Below are 8,585 nucleotides of genomic sequence, written 5' to 3'. Positions count from 1 at the left end.
ATAAAATATTTATCGGCGTTAAATAATTAATGAGTAAACGCGATAATAACGAGTTAACTCGCCCAGCCCTAATTAAAAGGAACATTGTACAAATTGACAAATGTTTTATTCTGTTCATCAAAATGTCAAAAGCAGCTCTATTATTCAGTTAAATTAATTGGATCAGTGGAACAATAATACTTTTGTTCAGCTCTGAATGTGTGCTGCAGTGTCTGTCATGCATGTTCTGCCCCCCTGACCTTCCCGTCTTTATATATTTGTGCCGACCACAGCCGTAATAGGCTTTTAATTTGAGGGAAATGCTGTGATCCACCTCTGACCTTAAACACTTTAACATATCAGAGTGGGGCACAGAGTTAACAGCTAGCTTCAAAGGACACAGCATCCTTTTTAGGTGCTGCGTTCAGTCAAAAAAAAGTGTTTTATTTTCACCCGAGTCCAGACAAAATAGCAGAGCTGCTGCTCCGGATGCATCCGTCACACTCTGAGCCAACACAACATCTGTCACGAGGAGGCAGCTTCCCTCTACATCCCATCACCACACAGGGAGCACATCTTTTTAACAGCCGACATCAGTAACCTCTGGCAGTGTCTGCAGCCCGCCGTTCAGGTCAGCCACAGGTGAGGATTTTCTGTGCTGGTGGTCTCAGACACTATTTCAAAAACTTTGATTTCACAATTGATTATCACCTCACGAGTTTCATCCCCACTTTTAAAGCGAGTAGTCTGAAATGCTCGTGGTTTTTTATATTGACCTTTTTGAGGTACCCGTCTTTAAAGTTGGTTCAACGTGGGGCTAAAGCTGCCTAAACCTGAGAGATCTGAACACATCACAGCAGCTTTAAAATCTTTACTCTGGCTTCCAGTCAGTCACAGAATAGATTTTAAAAGCCTGCTGATGGTTTACAATCTGTGATCTGTTCAGAGAATATAAAGCCAGCAGAGCTCTGAGATCCAAGGACTCAGGTCAGCTGGTCCAGTCCAGAGTCCAGACTAAACATGGAGAAGCAGCATTTAGCTGTTATGCTGCAAACAAGTGGAACAAACTGCCAGTGGAGATTAAACTTTCACCAAATGGAGACATTTTTAAATCCAGGTTAAAAACAGTTCTGTTCTCATGTGTCTATGCATGAAATCTGCACGATATCTTTCAATTTATCTGGACTGTTGCCTGTTTTTTAATTCATTTTAATTATTTTATTTCATTTTATTTATCTATTTTCTCTCCCTTCGTATCACTGCCTGCTGTGCAGACCGAGCAGTCCCCTGCTTCCGAGCAGCAAACAGCGTAACAGGCGCGGCTGTCGGCAGGCGGCAGCAGGCAGTGATACGAAGGGAGAGAAAATAGGGCCAAGCGATTGTGAGCTCTGACTTTTTCCTGGAGAACCATTTTGTGATGCAAATGTATTACTCTGTTGAACGCATATTGTTCTGAGAAGCAAAACGCTTTATTTTTTAAACCCCAGCCAACTAGCCGGAATCATCAACGCCAAAACGAGGCTGGTGTCACTTACGTGGGGTTTTCTCCGTGTTTTTAGTTTTATGTTTTATCATGTTTTAGGTTGTTTTATGTCTTGGTTTTTGAGTTTTGCCATTGTTTTTCCCCCTCACTTCCCATGCCAGGTGATTAGTTTCACTCACGTCACCTGTTCATTGTCCCCAGCTGCACTCACTCACCAATCACTCCCAGTTCCCTATTTAGTTTTCAGGCTCCCCTTTCTCTTATTTTTTTTTACCCCTCATGCCACGATGCCACGTATCAAAGTTAAATGTTTTTTTTTCCCCAATAGCTTTTGTCTTTTGTTTTCTTTAGTCATAGTCATGTTCATGTTTTTTGTCCCACAGTTTAGTTTTTTGTCATCCGGCTCAGCCGCGCTTTTTGTTTTTGTCTTAAGTTTGTAAATAAACCAAGTTTTGCTTTTTACACCTCTGAGTCCGTGTCCTGCCAACCCACCATCACACGACAGCCGGAACTCTGCTCACAGGACGCAGCAGGGGGTAAGAAGATGTTCATAAATGATGTTGCTGATATGGGATGTTACACAGCTTCATGTCAGAAGAGGCGAACTGTCCCTTTAATCCACATCTGTGCAGAGTTTCCACAGAGCCACAGTGTAAAGTTGTGAATCTGTGGTATTCTGAACAGGAACATCAGGACAGTTCAGGTTTCATATTCATAATATAGCTCCATGTAACGCTGGATGTTCATTGAATTAGTGACGAACATCAGCTGGTGAAAAGTTAGATTGTGGAAGTTTTTACTCGAGTCTTTAAATACTGAAAACAGCTGCTCAACCTCACCTTTCAGTGGACCTGGAATAAAATCAGATTTGATTTGTTGCATGTACCAAACACAACAAGATCTTTTTATTTTTATTTCATGGCAGGCTGTAAAAATACAGAAAAGATAGAAAACCGGATCAACCCAGTCTTTATGGTCTTTCTGGTAAAAACAACAATCTGTTCACGCCCGTTTGTGACAGAGTGAAGCAGTTGTTTGCAACGCTGTTAGACTTTTTGAGTGTCCACTTTATCTATAAAAATCATCACAAGGCAGTAAATGTAATTACCAAATGATGCACTTTGAAATCGTGCACGAGGAGCTGAAGGTCACTCATGCAATGAATTTCATTTAAAAGGGGTGAAAACAGATATAAACTCTTCCATCAACATGGCCAGAGTGCTGCCTTCATTTTGAACGACGGATGCACTTTAACTAATGTGCCGGATATTAATTTAAACATGGCCCGGGGCTGTCATGCTCACCCCAACAGTTTTATACCAACTTTTAATAGGTGAAAAAGGGTGAAATAAGCACTAATGCCCATAAAGGGTTGCACTGGCTCCTCATGCAGAAGACATGTTCCCTCTAAGCTGAAATCAACTGGTCTCTGAGGTAGGGCAGAGGAGTTATTTCACATCCTGGTGCTGCTTTCTTCACAAAATCAATGTCCAACAGGATTGTGTCTTCAGGCTTTGATCAGGTGAGGATATAAACATGACGTTTTAAATTGGTTTGAATCATTATGAATTCAGAGAGCAGCAGGCTGGGTGGACCAGGGCAGCCATCCGCCCCGTCAGCCCATCTTTGAGCTGACAGAACCGTCAGCGATGCTAATGTGTTGTTGGAGGAGGTGATTAACATTCACAGCAACCGGGCTCTGGATTAAACCAGAACAGAGATATCCGTCTCTTAGGTGGTTCACTGGGAGGTGGCGTGTTCATGATGTTCAGGCGTTTCCTTCTGATCATTTCTGATGCGATGTTTGTCTGTGTTGAATCCTGAAACATGTATCAAACATGCCTGAAATATGTCTAAAATATATCTGAAACATGCCTGAAATATGCCTGAGACGTGCCTGAAACATGTCTGAAACATGCCTGAAACATGCCTGACACATGCCTGAAACATGCCTGAAATATGTCTAAAATATGTCTGAAACATGCCTGAAAATTGTCTGAAACATGCCTGAAACATGTATCAAACATGCCTGAAACATGTCTGAAACATGCCTGAAAATTGTCTGTAACATGCCTGAAACATGCCTGAAACATGTCTGAAATATGTATAGTTTATGCTTGGCTGAATGCAATTTACGGAGTCTGACAGACGATATGTGACCCATTATATTTAACTACAGTTTGCTGAAGTGTAGAAATGTGTATTTTATGTTCAGCTTAACGTCTCAAGAAGCAAAGATAGCAGGGAGAGAACCCACCCCGGGGGGAGGAGTTTAAGTATCTCGGGATCTTTATTCACGAGTGATGGGAGGAGGGATGGTGAGATGTGCCGCAGTGATGCAGGCGCTGTACCTGAGCCTCAAAGCAAAGCTCTCCACCCTCACCTGAGGTCATGAACTCTGGATCATGACCGAAAGAATGGCTGTGTTCGAAACCGCATACTACTCCTACTACTCACACTAACTTTCTGAGCTAGTATGCAAGTTTGAGTAAGCAGAAGTTCCCGGATGCATACTAGATTCTCCTAAATGTTGGGTATGCATCATGAGGTTACTACTCATACTCAAACTACCCAAGATGCAACGTAACGTGACGTCGCCGATCGTCATTTCCTGTCAAAACGGCAGTTTCAAGCTAGCTACAACGAGGGTAGGTTCACTTCCTGTTTTCAAAACAAAAGCACCAATTGTATCCTAATGGCTTTCCCTGTGATAAAAGGCAACGGGTATTTTATTTTGTGAAAATAACCGGAAGTGCGTTAGCTCCATGCGGCTAGCTTTAGTAGCGCCGAATTCTTGGGAACAAAATTGTAAACAGCCGGTATTTTGTCAGGTTTTCAACACGTTGGGGATCTAAACGACTACTTTCTCTCCTGAAAATGTTTCAAATGTTGCTAAAGTTTACAGAGTTTAGAGCTTAAGCGAAATCAGCTTCAGGCCGGCTGATTTCGGCTCGGGCAGGAGCGCGATGCATTGTGGGTAAACACTCTGCATACTGTCTGATCGATCAGTTTCAAACACTGTTTATATTCTCCTTACAGAAGGGAAACCAGTGGACTTTTCAGCCCCGTCCATTGGGCAGCTTCCCCTGATGTGAGTAACCAGCTAAAACAGTAGCTGCTGCTGGGTTAGACACATGGTTGCTTTCATTATTCTCCCTTTTTTGTTTCTGCAGTGTTGTCTCCTCGCTGACTCTCGCTTTTAAGGGCAGCAGCTGCTTTCGTGTCTTAGCTTTCTGGCTCTTGTTTGATGTTATCTGCAAAAGAAAAGAGGGAAAAAAAACGAAAACCGTCAAAACATTTCACACAGGCGGGACATTTGTTTGAGGGGCTGTGTAATGCCACAGAGTTCCTCAGAAGGACAAGATTTTACATATTCTGGATGACTTGGGGAGCCGTAGAGGCTGTTGTGACTTCTCTCTCCAGACAGCATGTCAGAAAAATAAAGCAAAGGTGGTTTTGTCTGTCGGAGGAAAGAAGGCAGTTAATGTTCTTGTTTCTGACAGGATAGTAAAGATGAATCGGAAAAATAAGAGCAAAGCAGAAAGAGATGAAAATTGGTTTATGTAACGTCGACAAAGGGAAACTTTGGTCTGAGTCTTGCTGTCCTTTGCATAGAGGAACACTGCTAAAGTTCCCTCTCACATTTTTAAAGGGACAGTTCGCCTCTTTTGACATGAAGCTGTATGACATCCCATATCAGCAACATCATTTCTGAACATCTTCTTACCCCCTGCTGCGTCCTGTGAGCAGAGTTCCAGCCTCGTTTTGGTGTTGATGAAGGTAGTCCGGCTAGTTGGCTGGGGTTTAAAAAATAAAGCGTTTGGCTTCTCAAAACAATATGCGTTCAACAGAGTAATACATTTGCATCACAAAATGGTTCTCCAGGAAAAAGTCAGACCTCACAATCGCTTGGTGCTATTTTCTCTCTCCCTTGTTTTGGTTGCCACAGAAGACACATAATGTAGCTGCTGTTTCTCACTCTTTGTAAGGTAAACATGCTTTCAGTATGAGGCCTCGTCTGCGTCTTCATTTCCCACCGTTGGTTCTGACATTTTTCATCTGTTTCTTTGTTTGTTTGCTACGACTGCTAATGCTAAAGCTAACCCGTCCCGCCGCTGAGATCGAGTATGGTCACGTGACCAGACTGCATGGCTGTGTCTGATTGGTGGAACACAGTCAGATGGTAGAGCCTTTGGCGGAAGTCTCTGGCTGTGTTCGAAACCGCATACTGCATACTACATACTGCATACTTCCATACTGCATACTCATCGATCAGACAGTATGCAGAGCGTTTACCCACAATGCATTTCGCTCCTGCCCGAGCCGAAATCAGCCGGCCTGAAGCTGATTTCCCTTAAGCTCTAAACTCTGTAAACTTTAGCAACATTTGAAACATTTTCAGGTGAGAAAGTAGTCGTTTAGATCCCCAACGTGTTGAAAACCTGACAAAATACCGGCTATTTACAATTTTGTTCCCTTGAATTCGGCGCTACTAAAGCTAGCCGCAGTGAGCAACGCACTTCCGGTTATTTTCACAAAATAAAATACCCGTTGCCTTTTATCATAGGGAAAGCCATTACGATACAATTGGTGCTTTTGTTTTGAAAACAGGAAGTGAACCTACCCTCGTAGCTAGCTTGAAACTGCCGTTTTGACAGGAAATGACGATCGGCGACGTTACGTTGCATCTTGGGTAGTTTGAGGATGAGTAGTAACCTCATGATGCATACCCAACATTTAGGAGAATCTAATATGCATCCGGGAACTTAAAAGTTAAAGTTAGTAGGAGTAGTAGGCGGTTTTGAACACAGTCTCTCTCTCTCTGTCAGAATAAAATGAGGCGTACGCGGGGGATAAAAATAATGAGGCATAAAATACCAAAGAGGTAAGAAGAAAAGTAACCAGCTCATTGTAGCCTAATGTAGCGGAGTAAGAGGACAGTTTCTGCTGCAGACATCTACTCAAGGAAAAGTAAAAAGTATAGAGATTTAAAACTACTCCTAGAAGTATAATGTTTTCAAAAACTTATTCAAGTAAATGTAACTCTTTACTACCCACCTCTGATTAAGAGTTCAATTGTTGTATGTAAAGTGGTTAAAAACTGATCTGAATTTGGGAAAGTTCACTTCAGGGTGTTCGAGAGGAGGCTCGGAACAATTTCCTAACCTCGGATTCAGGAGGAGCAGTCGGGTTTTCACTTAGGTCGTAGAACAGTGGACCAGAGCTTTGCCCTGAGTTCCTTAGGGAGTCATGGGAGTTTGACCTTCCAGTCTACATGAGTTTGGTTTAGTTCAGGCTTACAGCTCTGCTTTATGCAGATGATGCGGTTCTGTTGGCTTCTTCAAGCCACGACCTTCAGACCTCAGGGGGAGGAGTCTCAGCTTCAGGGGGAGGAGCTTCAATATCTCTGGATCTGGTTCTCAGTGATTGTGAGTTGGAGTCAGAGATGGACAGACGGATCGGGGCTCCGTCAGCAGGAATGAGGGCGCTTCTCCGGTCTGTCGTGATGAAGAGAGAGCTGAGCCGGAAGGAGAAGCTTTCAGGTTGCTGCTTCATCTTTGCTCCAAAGGAAGTTGTGGATACAAGCGGCTGAAATGAGTTTCCCTCAGAGCCTTAGAGATAGGGGGAGGAGCTCCACCATCCGGGGGGCGGGGCTCAGCCTTAGAGATAGGGGGAGGAGCTCCACCATCCGGGGGGGCGGGGCTCAGCCTTAGAGATAGGGGGAGGAGCTCCACCATCCGGGGGGCGGGGCTCAGCCTTAGAGATAGGGGGAGGAGCTCCACCATCCGGGGGAGCGGGGCTCAGCCTTAGAGATAGGGGGAGGAGCTCCACCATCCAGGGGGCGGGGCTCAGCCTTAGAGATAGGGGGAGGAGCTCCACCATCCGGGGGGCGGGGCTCAGCCTTAGAGATAGGGGGAGGAGCTCCACCATCCGGGGGAGCGGGGCTCAGCCTCAGAGATAGGGGGAGGAGCTCCACCATCCAGGGGGCGGGGCTCAGCCTTAGAGATAGGGGGAGGAGCTCCACCATCTGGGGGGCGGGGCTCAGCCTTAGAGATAGGGGGAGGAGCTCCACCATCCGGAGGGAGCTCAGAGTAGAGCCGCTGCTCCTACACAGAGAAAGGAGTCAGCTGAGGCGGTTCATCTGGTCAGGATGCCTCCTGGTAGGAGGCCCCGGGTCAGAACCAGAACTCTCTGGAGGGATTTTATATCCCATCTGACCTGGGAATGCCTCGGGATCCCCCAGGAGGAGCTGGAGAGGGATGTCTGGGTTTCCCTGCTGGACTTGTTCCATACAAGACCCAATCTCAGATAAGTGGAAGATCATGGATGGATGGATGGTTTTGAAAGGTAGTTAAAGATGAGACGTTTGTATTGGAAACACACCGGATAGAAACTTAATCTAGATTACATTTCATTCACCTTCTTAGATTAACCACGCTCTGAGAGAGGATGGATGCATGGTCCGCTTTTAAAAGTGAAACACAGCTGTAATCCCACACATCTGCATCAGATCATGAATGGACCGCGATTGTTGGAAAATGTGACGGCTCTAATAGGAGGAAGCAGTGATGCTAACTTGTTAAATTACCAGATATAAAAGCAAGAACTGACACACATAAAATAAGCCTTTTTTACACTGGTGAAAAATGCTGTTTGTGGGGCTGATGTCTGTAAAGAAAGATTAATTATTATCTCACAAAGTCTGGTCCGGCACAGCCTGCACCATGAAATACTTTCGTGTTTTTCCCCTTCAGACACGCCACTGTTCTCTGGTCCCAAATTAAAACTCATTCCTTCAGAAACTGAGCCATGACGGATCATTTATGAAGAAATGTTGGAGCAGCTGAAATGAATGATTAGGAATAAAGTCGCTGGCCCTGTTTACATGACGGCACGTTCAGGTCTTCACTGAACAAAGAATTAAATTAATTTACTCAGTAATGAGGGTTTGTTCTATAATAACGACTTTGATCTTTAAATAATTGCTTTGGTGGTTTTACTGATCGAATCATTTTAATCCTCCATTATTTTCTGTTGCTTTGTTCTTGTATCATTCAGCTAAAAAAAAGTGATAATTATTCCATCATGGGTTGTGTAAACTGATGTTAATTAAATCCATCTT

The sequence above is a fragment of the Odontesthes bonariensis genome, chromosome 23, assembly GCF_027942865.1.
Source record: "Odontesthes bonariensis isolate fOdoBon6 chromosome 23, fOdoBon6.hap1, whole genome shotgun sequence".
Classification (NCBI taxonomy): domain Eukaryota; kingdom Metazoa; phylum Chordata; class Actinopteri; order Atheriniformes; family Atherinopsidae; genus Odontesthes; species Odontesthes bonariensis.
Note: the sequence above shows the minus strand (reverse complement) of the source record.